The 21,579-nt window shown below is 37.5% G+C and overlaps 1 pseudogene; it reads right to left on the bottom strand.

Annotated features, from left to right (window-relative positions):
- Positions 1-5,518, bottom strand: part of LOC118829596 — a 32,727-nt pseudogene extending 27,209 nt beyond the window's left edge.
- Between the last annotated feature and the right edge of the window lie 16,061 nt (positions 5,519-21,579).

The following is a 21,579-nucleotide window of genomic DNA, read 5'->3' as shown; positions in this document are numbered from 1 at the left end:
CTGAGGTTACAATGTGGGAAAAGAGAGTTGTAATAGGAGTGAAACAGCTAGAAACAGAAGTATAGGAAATCATCATAGGATACGCCAATACTTAAGTAAGTTTTTAATGACTGATCATCGATAATAAGTTACCTTGGACTGGCTATAAAAAGACCTTGAATTTCTGAAGAAATTCATGATTACTAAAGATTAAGTGACCAATTGATGTCTCACAGCTAATTAATATAGGAATCAGGAGTCAGAATTTCAATAGAGAATAGAGTCTTAGGATAAAGGGATGAGGAGATCAGAGTAGAACTTAAAAGTCTCATTCAATAATAATAAATAGACTATTTGTCTAAGATCTTGGGATTTGGAAGCAAATCATCAAATTGGCAAGGATTTGAGGGATTATTTACAAATGGAGTAACAAGTTTCCTGAATCTCTATCTGTAAAAACAATGCTACTCGCAGCTGCTGTGGAGGTGTAAGACCAATAACACCAGCACACAAGAGAGCTGCTAGTACTGGTTCTATGATCTGCTTTTCTAAAGGAAAACAACTTTAAAGGGGTCAAAAATCTTACTTTAATCAAATATATACGTGTGTGTGTGTGTGTTTGTGTGTGTGTGTGTGTGTGTGTGTGTAATTTCACTTAGTTCAGGGGAAATGTCAGCACCCTGAACTTCAGAGAAAATAAAAAACAGAAATTACAAGCAAAAATTATATAAACAGAGTAAATACAAACAGCAAAGACCAACAGACAGGACTTCCAACTGTTTGACTAAAAGCAATACATATGTAGGTACCAGAGAGAGAAGCACTAGCATCTGGGTTTTTCAAAGCTGTGGGACTCCTTAACGGCTACTCATCCATGTGGACTAGTCTCATCTGGCTAAACCACATGAACACTCTTCCAATGAGCGAGCCCCAAAGCAAAATGCTAACCTCAGAGTATATATATCCTTCTTCAGGGGTAGAGGGTATCACAACCCTCATGACCCAGGTTCATGTGACTCAGTTTCAAAGGAGGTCATGTAGGCCTATTAAGAGGCTGGGAAGATCTTCAAACTGTATTAACATTACACCACCATAACTACTGTACTCTTAAACAAGGTGGCCCTGTGTTTAATTATCCTGAATCAAAGAATCACAGACTGTTGGACTTAGAAGAAATTTTTCAGATGAAATAGCTTAACCACCTTATTTTACAATTGAAAAAGGGTGTTTAGAGAAATGAATTCTATGTACCTGTGATGACTGTTTTTTAAGTTGGCTCTCGCTGCTGCACATTCTTCTCTGAGTCGTTATTATATGTCTTTCATCTGTTATGACAAATGTCTCCTGTCTCCTTAGATCCCAATGCCACTTTCCTGGCAGGAATGGACTTATCACCTCAAGTAATGACAAAAGTCAAGATAGTCCCTTATGGACTTACTCTTATCACACATTTCCAAATTAAAATTCCTCTTTATCATCTCCCAACCTTTCCTCTTTTGCTTCAGTCTCTAACAAGAAATAAGGCTCTTCCCACAGCTAGGCCTAATTTCTGTACTTTCCCTTTTTATCTTAGTCCCTTCTTTCTTTTCCAGAAATTTGCCCCTTCAAAGAACTTTAGTGATATCTTCATTTTCTCTTTATTTACTGACTCCATCCACATGGACTAAAAATATGCCTGGGTCTATTTCAATACTTTAAAAAAGTCTATAAAAGATCATACCATCTCCTCAAGCTATTGTTCTATTGAACTACATGATTGTTATGGTAATTAGGGTGGGATTTTTTTTACCATTGTCTCTTTTGGAATGCTGAAGTATTCAAGTACCTTTGATGAATTGTGATTTTCAAATGTATTGCAAGCAAAGTGGACTTTTTGTTGTCTTTATTTACAAGTGGTTCTAAGCACTAAGGAATATTTGATTGAACTGGGAGTCTTTGATGTCCTACTTACGTCAAGGGAATGCCTAGTTCACATGGGTTTGAGTAGCATGGGTGTGATGACCTCTGACCCTGAAGAAGTATATATAAACTCAGAGGTTAGTGTTTTGCCTTTGGGGGCACACTCACTGAAAGAATGTAGGTGACAAGACTCTGGGTAGCTGTTGAAGCAGCCCTCCCACCCCCACCCCCTGCTTTGAAAAACCCAGATGTTGTTGCTTCTCTCTCTGGTAACTATGTATGTATTGCTATGGACAGACTGGTTTGTGTTATTTGCTCTGTTTATAATGTATGCTTGTAACTTCTGTTTGTCTTTTCTCTAAAATTCAGAACGCTGGCTTTTCCCCCTGAACTAAGTGAATGATACATGTATGTTTAAAGTAAGATTCTTAACCCCTTAAAGTTGTTTTCCTTAGGCAGATCAAAGAACCTGTGCTAAGCAGCCCTTCTATGTGCTGGTGTTAGTGGTCTTACACCCCCAAAGCAGCTGCTTGAAACATTGTTGTTACAATGACCTCTACCATTTCACAGGTAAAATAGCAATCTACACTCTTGGCTGTACTTTCTCTACTCTCATCCACTTCTCCAAATCTTGAAATCTGGATTATAACCAATCGCTCCCCAGAATTCACTCTCCTCAAGGTGACCAATGATCTTTTAATTTCTAAATCCAACAGCCTCAGTCCTCACCCCTCTGGACTTCCTTTTTAAATATTATTAACCTTCTCCATTGACTTTCTGACAACTCTTTAACCCAACCTAATCCTCCTCCATCCATCTGGCAACTGTTTTTTTTTTTTTACAACACTACTGATTTCCTGTTGTGTAAGCATATATTACCATAGAATTGTATTGTGGGTCCTTTTCTTTCTCCATTCCTTCTTCCTCAATGATCTACCACCTTCTGTAGGATGCAGGTATCACTAAAGATTAGAACAGTAGCTTGAGGGGATGGTATCGATGCATTTAGCTTATGCACACACACACCCATATACATACATACACATATATGTATTAGTAAATGTATGCAGAGGTATGTGTGTATGTATATGTGTATGTGTATATATGTATTTATATGTGTGTACACACATATACATGTATGCACATATATGTATATATGTTTATACATATATATCTGCCCTCACAAGCACACACACACACACACACACACATATCATCTATAAATAATTGGCTTTAAGGTCCATTCCAGCTCCAAATACATGATATTTTGGGCATCTCTATCTGAATATGCTTTAGGCATCACAAATACATCATATCCCTCAAGCCAGCCTTCCTCCAAATTTCCCCATTTTTATTGAGGTCATTAGTTTCCTTCCAATTAAACTCAGGTTGTTAACCTTTGAGATTTTCACAACTCTTCCTCCTTCTCATCACCCATATGCAATGAATTGCTGAAATGTGTTGATGTTATCGCCCAAACATTCCTTGTACATGTCTCTTTCTCCTCACTCACGTAGCTACCTTCTTAAGTAAAGTCTTTTTTACACTTCTCCTAGACTACTATAGTAACCTCCTAACTGGACTCCTGGCATCCAGTTTCTCCCTCTCCAATCCAGTTTCCATATAGTTGCCAACATAATTTTAAAGCACACCTGAATGTGTCACTGTCCTGATCGAGAACCCTCAGTATTTCTCTGTTTCCCCTAGAATAATACATAATCTATTCTTTGACATTCAAAGCTCTTTGCAATGTGTTTCTAACCTATCTTTCAAGACATAATTCATATGATTCCCCTTCATGTAGGCTACTTTCCACTTCAACTGGCTTAGTTCCTATTCTCTGAATTAAACATTGAATCTCCTGCCTCCATATCTTTATATAAGCTGTGTAACATTCTGGGATTTAACTCTAATTTGTTTCAGTGTTTGGTTTTGTTGCTAATTCTTATGGGAAGTCTTTTCTATTCCTCCCTAGTGATTAGCATTCTCCTCCTCTTCAAGTCATCTTGTATATCCTTATTTGTTTACATGTTATATTTTCCAGTAGAATTTATGGCCCTTGAGGACAGGGACTGCTTTTCAGCAATAAAATCTCAATACCTAGCACATAACGTATATCAGAGTAGGCTCTTCAAAATGCATGTTTAATTGAATTGAAGAGACCAAGGTTGCCTGAAAGTTGAATGGATACAAGTTCCTGGGTCACCTGCTTTTGAGTTCAGATTTCTATGTGCTGCTTTCTCTTAGTGCTGTTTCTTCCCCTTGCAGGCTTTCTCCCATCGCAGTGTCCAGAGTCTTGTTGAGGATCAGTGATGCAGCTATATAGTTGGTATGACAGATCCCTGCTCCTGGAACAAAGATGGGTTCTTTTGCTGGGTTGTCTTGCATGAAAAAAAAAAAAAATTTCTCCATCTTAAAATGATATCAGTAAGCATCAGCCAATATATATATAATTTTCCAATTTCTCCTCTTCTTGGATGCCTCCTTTGTCCCCTTGTGCATCTAATCGTCTATTATCACTTGAAATATTCATGGTGTGTCATTCATGTGGCCACTGTATGCTATTTCCTGCAAAAAGCAACTAGGTCAGAACAGAAGCAAGATGTCAGAAAGTTTTCAAGGAGAGATCATTTCTATAAGCATGGTACAACCTCCTGAGTTATAACTCTGGCTCACTAATCCTCATTCTATTTGTTTGTTCTGGGTTTCAGTATGAGTTACTAGGAGCCTGCTTCCTGCAAGAGAGTGATATGTTCTCCATTGCTAGTTATTTTCTAGGAATGTCTCCTCTTGTCATGTTTTCAATTAGTTATTTTTCCTGCCCAAAACACATTTATCGCTACCGTGCATGGACAGGATTAATGCTAACCTCTTTCTTTCTGTTGGAGTAGAGCCCATCCCTCTACTGCCACCTCCATTTGTGCCTTGGTACATGAAATCTCTGTTCTTTTATTAATATTTTTAAGGGCACTCAAATAACCCAGTACCGCTGCATTGTGTGTTCAATGCTATCTATTCTGAGGATTCTATCTCTGCTCTACTATCACTTTTTCATCACTGAAATGACCATCATATTTATTCAGCTCAGCATTTCTACTTACATTTGAAATCCCTGCTGACCTATTGTTGCAAGGGCTGTAGGCTTGTTTGTTCATCTTCTTGTTTATTTTGTGCTCGTGTTTGGGGGTATCATTTGTAAATACACAACAGATAATGACAAAGAAGTCAAAAATGGAGCCCAATCAGCCTTTTTTTCTTCTTCTTCAATTGTCATTCTCTAAAGTTGTATCATTTGGGATGAGCATGGGGTCTGGGGTGATGTTTGCCAAGGGTGTTAAGAGTAGATCGCAATGTCTTTCATACAGTGAATAACCCATAGAGCCTTCTTATTATCTTCTCAACCAAGTAGTATATAAAGCTGGGAATCTCAGCATCCTTTACACTGACTGCTTGGAATCTGTCATGTACCCTCAAGTTTCAGTTCCCTGTCTCCTTTAACCTTAGTGCTACTGCTGAGAGCCAGCAGCTGGTTCACTGAGCTTGGAAGGCTGCCCTCACTAACACATTGGATGTTCCTGCTGTTGTCACCAAAGAGGCTCTTCTTGGCTCCCATACTCATGCACATCTGCTGGGATGGCATGGCTCACAAAGTTATAAGTAACATTCACTAAGCATCAAGCCAGGGGGAATCAGGGCTTGGTAGTCTCTCTCAAGGTGCCTTTGTTCTGAGTCACCTTGAAGCTCAAAGGGTCACAGAGTGTCAGAGGATAAATCTTAAGTGATAATTTCATCCAATACTCCCATTTTTAACAGGATGTGACTATACAACACAGGATTTGAACTAGTTAACTCCATATAAAACAAAAATTACATGATATTTCTTGTAAAATTCCAGGTGGATCAGAATAGAAGCAAGAAACCAGAAAGTTTGGAAGAAGAAATTCAAGTTATAAAATTTTGAAAGCAACTCAAGTTATATTTCTCAGCATACATAGAAGCCTGGCATGGTGATATATGCCTGAAATCCCTGCTACTGGGGATGCTTACACTGGTGGATAGCTTGCAAGTGCTAAGCTACAGTAGGAATAGAGCTAATCAATTGGGCACCCTGAGTCATCCCACCAATATGATGAGTCCCTTGGAAGCAGATGGACCACCACACTGCCTAAGGAGGGGGGCAAACCAGTGTAGGTAGGAAACGGATCAGGTCAAAGCTTCCAAGATGATCATCATTGTGATTGGATACATAAATGATAACTGCATGGCCAGCCAGCTTAAGATAGACAGTCCCGGTTCAAAAATAAGATATGTAGAAGCTGAAATGTGTATTTGAAATGTTCATTCTATGAGGACTATAGGTGAATCCAGCTTTGTATAAACCAGGCATGCCACCAAAATCTGAGCTTACAAAACAGATGCAAATCAGGGAATTCACTTTACAGAAGGATACTTCGCTTCTTGGAAGGATTCACTGCAAACTCCCTGTAAATAATGTTCTTCCCTCTCTCCCCACTGCTCAAGAAAATCAGTAAGGACTGAGGGCTCTTTGTGTGCAAGGAATAAAATCTCCATGCATTTATAGGGGCTGTCTAGCACCTGTGTTATGGCCTAGCTCCTTCAGTAAGAGCAGCACCAGTAGCCAAGAAGAAGAATTCATGTCACTGGTTATTTTGCACTAGCTTTTATTCCAGGTCACTGAAAGCATTTTCTCAGGGAGTTGCTCTGAAAGTAGATACTACTAAAAAACTCTCAAGTATCATACTTCTGGCAAGGTCTAATGCTGTCTAGCAAATTATTCTTTTTCCTATCCTAGCAAATAAGTTTGTTCATCCTGCTCCTTGTTGGGGTTCCATCTCAGTCAATCAGTCAGTCAATAGTCAACAAGCACTTTTAAGTGCTTCCTATGTGTCAGGAACTGTGCTAAGCACTGGGGATACAAAAAACCCATAAAAAATAGTCCCTGGCTGCAAGGAGCTTACATTTTAATAGAGGCAGCGTCATAGAAAGAAAACTGCCAGATATGTACAGAGTAAATTAAAGGTAATCTCAAAGGAAGTGGGAGAGGGAATTGAGGGGCCAGGGGAAGGACAGGGAAAGGCTTCTGGCAGAAGCCAAGATTTTAGCTGAGGCTTGAAAGATGTGATTTATAGTCCACTGGGGAAGGTAGAAGCCCCTTGTGGTTCTGTTTGCTTGTGGAAAGAGAGTCATACAGTGCAAAGAAACAATCAGAGGAGCTAGGTTCAGAGTCCACTTCTAACAACTAATATCAACAAGCCTCTGGGTAAGATCCCACCTTGCCAAATCTCAATTTCCTATCAAATAAAGAATTGAACTAGCTAGATAGCCTCAAAGGTCCCATTGAACTCTTGAGTTTCTATTCTCTGCTCCAGAAACAGCTTTGTGGGTATGACAAGCTCATGCATATCTTATGTTTCTGAGGTCCCTTCGTATCCCCACTAGAGAAAGCAACCTGAGATAGAAGAGAGATAATTTATTAACTTTAGGTCTTTGAAAGTCCAAATAAGGAGTTCTCTCTGAATCTTAATGCAGGAACATCTCTAGAATGAAGATCTTCTAGGTCAAAGGACTTTTAATTTGGTTATTTAAAAAAAATGTTCCTTCCTGTTCTTTGGTTACATGTTAAAAACACCTGTTTATAAGACCTTTGATTTTAGAAAAAAAAAATCATTTCCTTGGAAAACGAAAAAAAAGGTTATGTCTTAGAAAATAATTAGAGTTGAGGAAATTTGCTCTAAAATTGTCAAAATTATTATCTACATGAAAACACAGAGTAAAGCTTTACCAAGTGAAATAAACAAATGTTTGCCTTCGATCCTATCTTCTCTGTGTTCTTCTTAAAGAAAGTGTTAACATCCAGACTAAATTCACCTAAGCAAAGGCATATTTTTTTCTATTTACCAACATTTCCTAAACTTTTAAGTGAAAATGTTTCTTTAAAGTATATGATGATGCTAGAAAAGCTTATTCATATGAATTATGGATCAGAAATCTATCTGCCATATGTAAATGTATCCTTTGATTCAAAAAGCAGTTTGGCATGGTAGAGAGCACACTGGACTAGTAGACAGAAAGTATAGTTTCAAGTTTTGCCTTTTCAATGCTTACTAGCTTGAGAGTCACAAACAAGTCACTGGACATTTCTGATCTTCAGTATCCTCAATTTTTTTTATAAGAAAGCACTTTATATTCATGCTTCTGTACATATATACCTATATAAATAAACATATGTATGTAAGCTACATGACAGACAATTTTCTCCATTTTAAAACATCACATATACATAAGAAGAGCTGTTTCTTTCTTGTTGTGCATATGGTTGTGAATATATTTTGGATACTGAACCCTTATCAGAGAATTTGACGCAAAGATTATTTCCCATTTGACTACTTCCTTTCTTATACTAGATGTATTGATTTTTTTTCTGTCCAGGAACTTTTCAGTTTCAAGTAATCAAAGTTATGTTTTATAATTGTCTCTATTTCTTGTTTGGTTAAGAACATGTCTCCTTTTCATAGCTGTGAGCAGTATATAATTCATTTGTGTTCTAATTTTTAATAGGATGATCATTAATATTAAAATCCTGTATTCATTTAGAATGTGTTATAGAATATGATTTAAGGTGTTAGTCTAATCTATTTTGTAAGCTGTCTTTCCAATTTTCCCAGAAGTTTTTTAAATAAGATTTTTTCCTGAATAATTTATGTTTCCTAATTTGTCAAACAATGAGTTACTGACTTGCATTTTTTCTGATTCTGCCTTGTTCATTCTGTTCCATTGACCTACATTTCTACTTTTCAACCAATACCAGATGGTTTTGATAAATGTTGGATTGCTTAATATAGTTTGAGGTTTAGAAGGAGCTATTTCCTATTCATCTCTATTTATTATTTCCCTTGATATTCCATATCTGTTTTTCTCATAATGAATTTTGTCATTATTTTATCAAATTCTCTAAAGTATCACTTTCATAATCTGATTGTATAGAACCAAATATGTAAATTAACTCTGGAAGTCTCATAATTTTCATTATATTGGCATAGCCCAGCCATGAGCACTGAATATTCCTTTAACTATTTAAGTTCTTTATTTCTTTAAGGAATATTTTGTAATTGAATCTATGCAAGTCTTTTCCACATCTTGTTAGGCAAATCGTCAGATATTTTATGAATGATGTAATTGTTTAGAATGATATTTCCCTTTCAATTTTTCGTTCTTTGGTATTATTATTATATAGAAAAAAGATTTGGGGATGGAGCATGTTTTGTAGTCTGCAACTTTGCCGAAGCTACTGTCTCAATTAATATCTTTGCTGATTCCCTAAGATATTCCAAGTATAACATCATATCATCAGCAAATAGGGATTGTTTATTTCACCTTTATCAATCTTTATCCATTTGCTTTCTCTGGTCTAATTACTATTGCTAGCATTTCCAGAATTATATCAAATAATTGTAGGGAAAGTAAATATCCTTTCTCCCTCTTTAAAAAACATTCCCAAAGGCAGTAACTTTCTTCTTTTCTTGATTGATTTAGTCAACTCCACCTCCAGTGCTTCTTGATGAGGTCAATATCCTTTAATATTGACTTCAAGTTTTAGAGAAGATCTATTGTGTTTCCACTAGCACTAATAATGCTTTTATGATGATAGTTTAAAATTGTGAAAATTGGTGAGTTCAATGATTAGCTGCAGATGTTAAGTAGACTGAGAATCCTAGATAATCCTAGACTGCATCTCTAGCACTGTGGGCCTAAACATTTCAGATCTAGGAATCTCTCGATTATTTGTATCATCTTCAAATATGACTCATTGACTCTTTCTCAGCCTTCCAAAGCCAGATATCTTAGAATATAATTACAGTGTTTTGGTTTTGTTGCTGTTGTTGTTTTTCAGCATAATATAGCATATATAACCTCACTGACAGCAGGAGCTGTTTCATACATTGTCTTTATATTCCCCATACCTAGCAAGTTCTTAATAAATGTTTATTGACTGATGATATATTGGGGGTAGGAAGGGAGATTTTAGATTGTCTTTGTATTTTTAGTACCTAGAGCAACGTCCAGTACATTTTAGGAGAAGAGAAGGGCAGAGACAGATTTGTGCCTTCACAAATAGAAATTAAGGAAAGGAAATTTATTCCACCCATGCAGAATGGTAACCACTTTGCAATCTGTAAAAGCCCTGAGAGGTTAAGTAACATACTTAATGTTACACAACCATTATGACCCCTATCATTAGGACTTGAACCCAGAGATTGATGGCTTCAAGGCTACCTGGTAGACAGTAAGTACTTGCTAAATGCTGATAATTATTATAGTAGAGTGGAATCCAAGGGAGTCTATTTATTCTAGACCCATCTCTAGCACTACCTGGTTCTATGACCTTGAGTGAAGTGTTTTAGTGATCTGGTTTTAAATTCCATCTGTAAAATTAAGGGTATAACTAGATAATGACTAAGGTCCTCCCTCCTGTTTTTTTTTACTTAATCATTTTATGAAAACTAGACTTGTCTCTTGATGGTTTTCTTCCAGCTAAGTTTCCTACCCCCTAAAAATAGTATAAAGTGAGAAATATTGCTAGAATATTCCCCATTTTGAGGGAATTTTTAACCATGAGATGATTTCTGCCTTGTTCTACTCACCCATGAAAATCTAATGTGGGTTCCCCAGTAGATAATGTAGCAAAACCTTACCTAATAAACTACATAGAGAGACCAGTAACAGAGATTTTTTACTATTGTGAACTTCTACCTACCATAGTACACTCTTATAAGTTTTTGAAGGTTTGACTAGATAAAGAGAATATACCACACATTTGAGATTCCTTTCCAGGGTCCTCACAGGCATTTTTGTCTCTCAAATTCTCACTCTCCCTTACCCCAACCAAGAATTACAGGGCTTGCAGGAAATAACAATGCTTATGCTTAGGGAGGAAACATGGTGGGGAGTAGGCAAGACCTGAGAAAATCCCTTTCTTAATGACTTCCACTAAGCCACTGGCATTAGTACTTCAGGCTCTAGAAATATGTAATTCAGACGTCATTCCCTTTATAGGCACCATCATATCCAGGCATGTATTATGGAAAGCCTGTGGAATAAGAATAGGGGAAGAAAATAAAGGTAGGTACAGATGGTACAGTGGAAAAGGGGCTGTATTTAGACTCAGAGGACCTTAGTGCAAGTAATGGCTCTGCTAATTAGTATGTGTGTGATTTTGGGGAAGTGATTTCACTTCTTTCTCTGGGCCTCAGGATCTTCATAAGTAAAAATAGTGGGTTGGGCTATCTAACTTATAAGTTCTCTTTTAATTCAATGATTATATAATAGAAAGATGAAGAAAGAGATGTTTTCCCATCATTGATGGCAAAGTGGATTGAGCGGTGGACCAGAATTCAAGAAAATATGATTTCAAGTCCTGCCTTACACACTTACAAGCTATTTGCCCTGGGCAAGTCAGTTAACAGATTTCTGCCTCTGCTTCCACAATTGTGAAAAAAAGATGATGATAATAGTACTGTAAGAATACTTTAAGAATAGCATTGTAAGAAGGGTGGGACTTTTTTTTACTGTTTTCTCTTTGGAATGCTAAGGCAATCAAGTGCCTTTAATGAGTCTTGCCTTAGTTTGAGTCTTGACTTTGTTTGAATGGGGCAGATAAAAAAAGGATGTTTTGGGTTTTTTGTTTGTTTGTTTGTTTGATTTGGAGTGCTTCTCAGCACTGCGGTAATCAAGTGCCTTTAATGAGTCTTGCCTTTCAAATGTAATGGCAAGCAAAGTGGGACTTTTTGTTGTCTTTTGTTTGAGTGCTTCTCAGCACTAAGGCAGATTGAGTGCCTATGATTGAGTCTTGCCCTTGTTTCAATCAAGAATTTTTGATGACCTGCTTAAGTTACAGGGAAGCCTAAGTTGCATGAGTTTGAGTCACGTGGTAGTGATGCCTTCTGACCCTGAAAAAAGGGTATATATACTCTGAGGTTAGCATTTTGTTTTGGGGCTCTCACTGGAAGAATGTCATGTGATTTGACCAGATGAGACTCTGGGAGAGACAGAACACCCAGCTTTGAAAATCCAGATGTTGATGCTTGTATTGCTTGTATTGCTATGGTCAGACAAAAGCCTGTCTGTTGACCTGTTTATATATTCTCTGTTTGTAATTTCTGTATGTATTTGCTCTAAAGTTCAGGGTGCTGACTTTTTCCCCTGAACTAAGTGAATGATATATGTATGTTTAATTAAAGTAACATTATTAAGCCAAGTTGCTTTCCTTAGAAAAGTAGATCAAAGAACCTGAGCTAGCAGCCCTGCTGTATGCTCCTGTTATTGGTCTTTCACCTCCACAGCAGCTGCTAACAACATTATTGTTACAAGTACCAACCCTCATTGTTGAAGGGAGGATCAAAGTCAATAATAATATGTAAAAAAAGAGCTTAGCAAACTCAGCAAAAATAAATTGATAACCATCAAAACAATCTGATACCAGTGAAGAAATGGAGGGGTAGACCAGTGGAATAGATTAGGTATACAATAAATGATCATAATAATAATAATAAAATGCCCATAGTAATGTAGTGTTTAATAAATCCAAAGAGCCAAGATTTGGGGACAAGAACTTGCAATTTGACAAAAATTGCTGGGAAAACTAAAAAGCAGTTTGGCAAAAGCTAGGTAAAGACCAACATTGGACACCTCATACCAAGATAAGGTCCAAAAGGGTATGTGATTTAGAAATAAAGGGTGATACCACAAGCAAATTAGTGGTGCATGGAATAGTTTCCCTCTAAGATTTATGGATAAGGTAAGAATTTTTGACCAAACAAAAGATGGAGAACATAACAATATGTAAAATGGATAATTTTGATTACCTGAAGTGAAAAAAAAAAAGGTTTAGCACAAACAAAACCAATGTATCTAAGATTAGAAGGAAGGTAAAAAATTGGGGGCATTTTTACAGCATGTTTCTCTGATACCGGCTTCATTTATCAAATATATAAAGAACTAAGTCAAATTTATAAGAATAAAAGTCATTCCTCAATTGATAAATGATTAAAGAATATTAATAGTTTTTAGAAAAATAAATCAAAGCTGTCCACAGTTACATGAAAAATTCTCTGTCGTTATCAATTAGAAGAATTCAAATTAAACCAACTCTGCAATTAAATGCAAATCAATCACATATGAGGTTGTCTAATATGACAGAAAAGGAACATGATAAATGTTGGAGGGGATATGGATTAGGATTAGGATACTAACGCTCCATTGGTGAAGTTGTAATCTGATCCAACCATTCTGGAGAGTAATTTGCGACTATTTCCAAAGGGCTATAAAACTTTCAATACTCTTTGGCCCAGCAATACTACTACCAGGTCTGAAGGCAAAGAATTGGAAATTGAGGGGATGCCCATCAATTGGGGAATGGCTGAAAAAGTTGTGGCATATCACTGAATATTATTGTGATTTAAGAAATGGCAAGCAGGATGCTTTCAGAAAAACCTGGAAAGACTTACATGAACTGATTCAAAATGAAATAAACAGAACCAGGAGAACATTGTACACAGCAATAGCAATGTTGGTGATGATCAACCATGAATAACTTAGCTATTCTCAGCAATACAATGATTTCAGAAAATTCCAAAGGATTGAAGATGAAAAATGCTGTCTACCTCTGGAGAAAGAACTAATGGAAGCTGAGCACAGATCAAAGCATATTATTACGTGTGTTTGCATCTGATTTTTTTTCACATGACTAATATGGAAATATATTTTACATAACTTCACACATATAACATACCAAATTGTTCACTTCTTCTGATGAGGGAGGAAGAAAATTTGGAACTCAATTTTTTTAAATGAATGTTAAATTTTGTTTTTCTGTGGAACTGGAAAACAAATAGAACATTTTTAAATGTTTAAAAATAATAAAGGAAAGAACTTGCCATGTTACCTAGAACATAATATAGACACCTAATAAATCCATTAATCTAACTATCCTTTATTCCTTCCTTGTTTCCTCCTTCCTTCTTCTCATTGGTTAGCATTGGCTGAGCCAGGCTTCCTCAGTGCTTTTGATATCAAGTATTGATCATTTGTATATCAAGAAAGTTTTAGGCAGACACATAAAGTATAGGCTTTGGAGTCAGGAAGATCTGTGTTAAAATGCCTGTCCCTGTATGTCATATATGTACGTGTGTACATATGACCTTGGATGTCACTAATCTCTCTCAGCCTCAGTTTCCTTATCTTTATAATGGGAACATAGTGGCATCTATTACTTGTGGTTGTTGAGGAGCAAATAAGATAAAATAGAGAAAACACTTTGCACAACTAAAAGCAATATATAAATGCTATTATTGTTGCTGTTACTCTTGAAATCAGATCCCAGACAATATATACTCTAAGAAAAGTAATACACCTCAATGTCTAGGCTCCAATACTGGGAGTCAAGAGACCTAGGTTAAAATCTTGCCTCTGATACAGTTTACATTGTGACCATAGTCATTAAATTTTTCTTATCCTCTATTTCAGAAAAAATATAGCTAATATTTATATAGTACTCACTATGTGCCAAGCACTGTGCTAAGTGCCTTACAATTATTAACATATTTGATCCTCACAACTACCCTGGGAACTAGGTGATTTTACTATCCCCATTTTACAGATGAGGAAATTGAGGCAAATAGAGGTCAAGTTATTTTCCCAGGGTGTTTTAACAACCCAGCTAGCAGCTTCGGTGGGGCCGTAAGATCCCTCCCCCACAGCCGGCACCCAGGAGGCTGCCGGGAAAGCACAGGTTCTTTTTATCTTCTTAAACAAGGAAAGCACAGTGAAGGGGTTGACCAGCTTACTTTAATCCAGTATTCAGTTAGCATACAATCATTTAGTTCAGGGGAAAACACCAGCATTCAGTTAGCATTCAGTTAGTTCAGGGGAGCATACAGACAAGCATCAAGAGACAGACCAAATACAGATTCATTGACTTACTTCAGGGGAAAAAACCAGCACCCTGAGGTTCAAAACATTCATTTAGTTCAGGGGAAAAAACAAACCAGCACCCCAAACCTCAAAACCAAAATACAAACAAATTACAAATATCAACAGACAGACCCAATACAATTCATAGTTACCAACATCTGGGCTTGGCCCGAGAGCAAGGGCTGGCCCAGAGTCACGCTTGCTTGCCACTGCTCCCACACCAACCGGAAGAGGAAAGAGAGAGAGCTTCAAGCTGTCCTCTCCCCTCTTATAGAGTTTTTGACATCATCAAGCGCCGCCTGAATGACCAGGGCTGATTGGTTCTTGACTTGGCCCCTCCCCCTAGGGTAGACGTTAACACCTCCCCTCAGCCAGCCCCATGACTCATCACACAGGAAGTCTTCTGCTTCCTGACATGCTCTCTGGGCTTCCTGCCCCGGAAGAGCAAGCCACAGCATCCAGAGGCTCAATGAGATAAGCTGAGTCATTCAAAGAAAACAAAGGCCATTCTGGTTACACAGGTCACATAGCAAGTATCCAAAGCAGAATTTGAATTCAGAGTCTTCCTTCTTCCAGACCTGGTGCTATCTACTTCACCACCTTGTTGCCTATGGTAGCTATGTCACATGGTAGTTGCGAGCTAAAATAGGCTAATGTAGGTTAAATCTCATGGCAAATTTTGAAGCCCTGTGTAATTATCAATTATTTTTATTATTAAAGAGTAATCTCACAAGTTTCTTTGTATTCTCCTTCAACTTAGATCTCAGTTTAAGAGCTAATAATTCACATTTATATGGCACTTTGAGGTTTAAAATTATCTTTCCTCACAACAATCCTATGAGCAGTCACTTTGATTAGGTATTATGAGTATTATTATACTCTTTTTAAAATGATGAAATTGTGACTTGCCTGCAGTCAAAAACAAAAATCAGTCGAGGTGGGCCAAGTTTCCGTAGAACTATACGGAGGAAGAAAATGCCTTCAAAGAGGCTGACTTTCAGTGTAAACACAAGTATCAAAATACAATTATCATGTAAACTTATCTACTTAAAAGTTTTATTCCCCTTCCCCAGTAGAACATAAAGTATTTGGGGGCAAGAAGATAGATAGATAGACAGACAGATAGATAGACAGAGATAGATATGCCCACATATTAAATATATATATATATATATGTCTGTGTATATGTATATGTCTGTGTATATGTATATGTATGTGTGTATACACACACATACACACATCTATATCCTCAGCATCCAGCACAGGCTTATCTACATAGCACGTACTTATAAGAACTGGCATTTTATGCTTTGTTGATACCTGGTACACTAGACTGAATGAATTACAGCTCCTGATTGGTACTTGGCTTCAGGTTGAAAACTGTCATTTACACTTGCTTTCAAGGCCAAGCTAAAGTATTACCTTCTCCACCTTGCCTTATTTGATTGCTCTAAAAACACAGGACTCTCTCAAATTTCTCGGAAATCTGATGATAATGATGATGATGATAGCACTTATATAATGCGTAAAGGTTTGCAAAATATTTTATATAAATACATATATATGTACATATATACACATATATGTATATTTGTATGTATATATATAAATTTTATATATAGTTTTTTTATTAGATACTCAGAACCCTATGAAAGTAGGTAGTCTTATTATCCTTATTTTAAAGATGAGGAAACTAAGGCTGAGCTACATAAGTGACGTGCCCAGGATCATATAGCCGGTAAGTATCCAAGGCAGAATTCAAATTCAGGTCTTACTGACTCCAAGTCCTACTCTCTACCATTCTACCACCTGGATGCCTCTTAAAGCACTTACTGTCTCTAATACCTAAAGAAATTAATCAGGCATTGCTTTGTGAAATACCTTATATAGCAATTTTACCTTTTGTCTGTATGTATTCTGGCACCCCTCATGGGGAAGCAAGGTGGTACAGTGAATAAAGCACTGACCCTGGAGTCAGGAAGACCTCAGACACTTACCAGCTGCGTGAACCTGGACAACTCACTTAATCCTGTTTGGCTCAGTCCTTCGTATGTAAAATGGACTGGAGAAAGAAATGGCAAACCACTCCAGTATCTTCACCGAGAATACCCCAAATGGGGTTATGAAGAGTCAGCCATGACTGTAAGAACTGAACAACAACAATCCTTGCAGCCCAAATAGACTGGGAATTCTTTAAGAACAAACACTAGTTCCTGCATATATTTCATATGCCTACACAGCACCCAGTACAGTACTTCACACACTGTAGAGTATTAATAAATGTGAGCAGATTGATTTATCGAGTGCTCCACTCATCTCTCCATTCCCTTTTGTGTCTTTATACTACTGTCTCTCTTTGACAACTTTTGTTGTTCTGATGTTCTTGACCCAGTCTCCTTTTCATCACATCCCTTCATCATTGCAAATCAAATCAGGTCCTCCTATTTTTTTGTAGCCACAAAGCTGTTGCAAATGATTATCAGGTAGATTTGTACCTAGATTATTTATGCTAGGACTGTAATTCTTTCCTTAATACAATTTATATCAAAGATGCTCACTAAAGCAAAATGGATCTTATTTTATTGTAGCTTCTCTGTTACCCATTCATATAATTCCCTCAATTGTTACTTCTACAATAACAGCCACAGAGGATGCTAGCTCTATGAAAGCCATTCTCCTACTCACTTATGGCCTTAGCTCTTACAACTTGTTTCTCCATTTTCTTCCTTGATCTTTCTTTTGCTGACCCATTTGGTCATCTTCTCTCCCTTCCTTTAGTCCTAGCTATTGAAATAGGCTTCTTCCTAGCAATATTCCAAAACAATTGCCTTACCTACCAGGTTCCAGGTCTGGTGAGATGTTTAGATAATGGGCTGAGCTTTCCAATCAATCAAGTATGAAGGACTTATTATATGCTAAATGTTGTGCAAGGTGTTAGTGATATTAAACCAAAAAATACCCTCTACCCTAAATTACTTTATATCCTCTATATCTTCTCAGGGAAGAAATTTGTGCATCTATCTATGTGTCCATCTGTATAGCTAGCCATCTGCCTATACACACACATACACATACATATGCACTTATATGATATATGTGTGCATTAGCATGTATATATACACATTTATATGTATGCATACTAAATATACACTATATATACAAATGTATATATATAGATATACAAATACATAGATATATACAGAAAGAGAGATATGGAGGGATAGAGGGAGAGAGACAGGGGGGAGGGAGGGAGGGAGAGAGTGGGGGAAGGGTGGTAGGGAGGGAAACTTTCTAGCAGCTGATGATCAGGAAAAGCTTTTTGCAGGAAGCATCAGTTCATCTCCACTTTGAAGGAAACTAGGGATTCTAAAAGACAGAGATGAGAAGTGAGTTTGTTCCAGGAATGAGGAATGACTTATGCAAATTCACCAAGAAAAGATGGAATGCCCCATATGAGGACCAGAAAGAAGGCCAGGTCAACTAGACTGAAACTTTTGGAGCGGTGGAGTGACATGGTCAGATCTGTACTTTGGAAATATCCCCTTAGCAGCTTTAGGAGGGGGGATTGTAGAGAAGAGAGACTTGAAGCAAGGAGAGCAGCTAGGGGATTATTATGATAATCCAGACAAAAAGGGATGGAGGCCTGAAGTTGGATGGTTGTCTCAAGTATATTCTATGTAGCACTCATTCACTTGGATGGGTCTGGCTCAAAATGTCATCAATAGCTATAAGAAGAGAAGAGTCACAAGGAAGGACAGATGTTGTAGAACGGGCATGAGATTGAGAGTGCTAATGGAGTCCAATCTCCACGACCTTAAGATATCTTCTCTCTCTACCTTGGTTTGGTTCTCTGTAAAATAAAGGGGCAAGGTGAATGACCCTCTCCAAGATGCTCTGCAGTTTGATTACTCAGACAGTAAATACTGTGCTTGCAGTTCATATAGTGCAAGGGAAATGTGGCGGTGATGATGACCCTTCTCTATCAGTGATCTGTTTATTCCATTGCTAACAAAAGACCTTCTGACATTTGGCTCAGAGAAGCAGAACCTAAATCCCTGACACTGTAGCCAGCTGTTTTCTGTTACCCTTCAAAGAAACCAGGATTAACTTTGAAGGTTAATGAGGTATTGCAATTAACAAGGAAGCTTGTGGAATCCCTTCCCAGGAGAGTTACAGGAACAGGCTTGCCAATGGCAGCTGACACCCATCGGCCAATTAGTGCTCTATAGCCTAAACAATGTTCTGGGAGCCTTCACTGTACAGTCTACACCTGCAGGCTCTGTGGAAGACTTCCTCCTCTTCCTACTGACATCCAGTGCTTTCTGGCTCCTTCTTTGCTTAATGGTTAAAATCCCTGATTGCTGTGACTACACATTTCTCATTCCTGCTCTCTTCTCTGTTGGTGCTTTAGACAAATCTTGCGCAGATAGTTTTGGGGCTGGATAAAGTGTGCGTTCTCAGTCTCCTTTTTATGTTGTGTGTTTTGACCCAGGCTCCTTTCTCTGCCATAATGGATTTTCCTGAGCAAAATCTGGAACCAGGATATGCATCCCCACAGCTTGCCATGGCACCAGCAATTATAGACAGTATATGTGTGTGGGTTGGGGGGGTGGGGGAGGTACATCCCAGAACTTTATTCTAAAACTCCAACTGCCAATGAGAACTGTCTGGACCATCATTTGCCTTGTAAGCAGGACATCTCCCAGTGAGAAAAACCCAGGCTGGGCTCTGTTCTATTATTCACAAGTGTCTAGAAGATTTGTCTGAGGAATAAATTAAAGTTGTAATGTGCATGCATCCTTCCCATTCAATAAAGTTAGTCTCTTGGTAATATGCATAAGAAAAACACATTTCAGCCTAGCATTCATGCTAGGAAATGAATAACCTTTGAACCTGGACTTTAGAGCTGATCTCTTTGGGGAACACCCTCAATTTCTGCTCATATCCACGTGTCTATTTGTTTAGCTCTAACCTGATTGATTAGGAAATAAGTGCTTTCCAAGTCTACTAGGTAAATAATGAAACTTTATTAGTGATATATGTGACAAGTTTAACAATGCAAATTTTGGAGGATATACTAGGTAATTCACTTGGCTTTGGGGTAGGCGGTAAACAATGGAGGGTTTTGGAAGGAATCGTGTATTTTGATGGGTGTTTTTAAAAAGGATACTCAAATTTAGACACATCTAGAGAGTGCCACCTTGTGGGCAAATGAGAGAAGAAATGATAGAAAAATTCATTCAGACAATGGTCTTGTTATTAACATCTGTCCATACACAACAGATCCTTAAAGCTGAAAAGGGGTGGGGGGAGGATATTTAGTCCAACTTGTTCCTATTATAGAATCTTATACTGAAGCCCAGAGAAATCTGATGACTTGCCCAATCCTGTCCAATTAGTGCTAAAGTTAGAATGAAATTCCAGGTCTACTGACTTCCAATTCAGGCTTCTCTGCACAATGCTGCAATGCCTCTCTGATGATCACTTTTTTTATTCTCCCTCAAGGATTCAACAATTTCCTAAACAATACTTACAAAAAAGCTTGTTTTCAGAGGGGAAATGAAATAGACTTCTAAAAATCAGACCGAAAGGCCATGTTTTCTGCTTTCCCTAACCAATAAATCCAGAATTAATGGGGAAAATTGTATTCTACATAAATGAGGGAAATAAAATACAGTGTCTTTTCCAAATGTATATATATATATATATACATATATATACATATATATGTATATATATACACACATACATGTGTGAGTGTGCAAGTGTGTGTGTGTGTGTGTGTGTGTGTGTGTGTGAAAAGCAGCAATTGCCTAGTAGAAAGAGGGACAGTATTGGAGTCAGGAAGATCTGGGTTCAAGTCCTATTTCTGACACATACTAGCTATGTGACAAAAGTCATGGCATTCAATCCCTCAATGCCTCAGACAATCTTTGAAAACTAATAGTTAATAGCAGAATTAGCATTTATCCAACACTTTAAGTCTTTTAAAGTGCTTCACATTAATTATCTCATTTGACCCTCGCATAAACATATACTTGTTTACATACACACACACACGCACATGTGAAGTGTGAGAGAGAGAGAGAGAGAGAGAGAGATACAAATGTGTATCTGCTCACATACGAGTTGTAATTCAACAAAGCTTTACCAAACACCTAGCATATACAATAGCTGACACATGGAATGCAGCACAAATAAGAAGCAGTCCTGATGTTCATTGACTTTACAATCTAGTGGATCCATAGAAGAAAATCATAGCATCTCAAAGCCCTCCTGCAGACACTGCCCATAAGTGATCTAGGATGCCTTGGGCAACCTGCTCTTTTCTCTTTTCCTATAGAGTCTCGTCCTTCCTCATCCACACCTTTCCTATCCTTCCTTCTCAGGTACCTAACTTCAAAAACCTCAGAATGAAATTGACAGATTTTTTAGGGAGGAAAAAGTGGTTATGAACTAAATACAGCATTGCAGCAGCACAGCTTCTGCTGATGGGAACATTTCATCAATACATCATGCTAACATTATGCAGCGATGCTGCTCCAAGGGAATACTTTGGAATTATATCCCAGCTCACCATCCTTTCTAGGGACTTACAGTTGTCCCAATCTGTTATGAGAATGAAAATTCTTCCTCTTAGGAAGCTTAATAACATAAAAAAATACAAAAGCAAACATTTCAAGGTCAATTTTAAAACAAATATAAAATGAA

The sequence above is a fragment of the Trichosurus vulpecula genome, chromosome 8 (assembly GCF_011100635.1).
Source record: "Trichosurus vulpecula isolate mTriVul1 chromosome 8, mTriVul1.pri, whole genome shotgun sequence".
Lineage (NCBI taxonomy): Eukaryota > Metazoa > Chordata > Mammalia > Diprotodontia > Phalangeridae > Trichosurus > Trichosurus vulpecula.
Note: the sequence above shows the minus strand (reverse complement) of the source record. Positions and strands in the feature narration are given on the sequence as shown.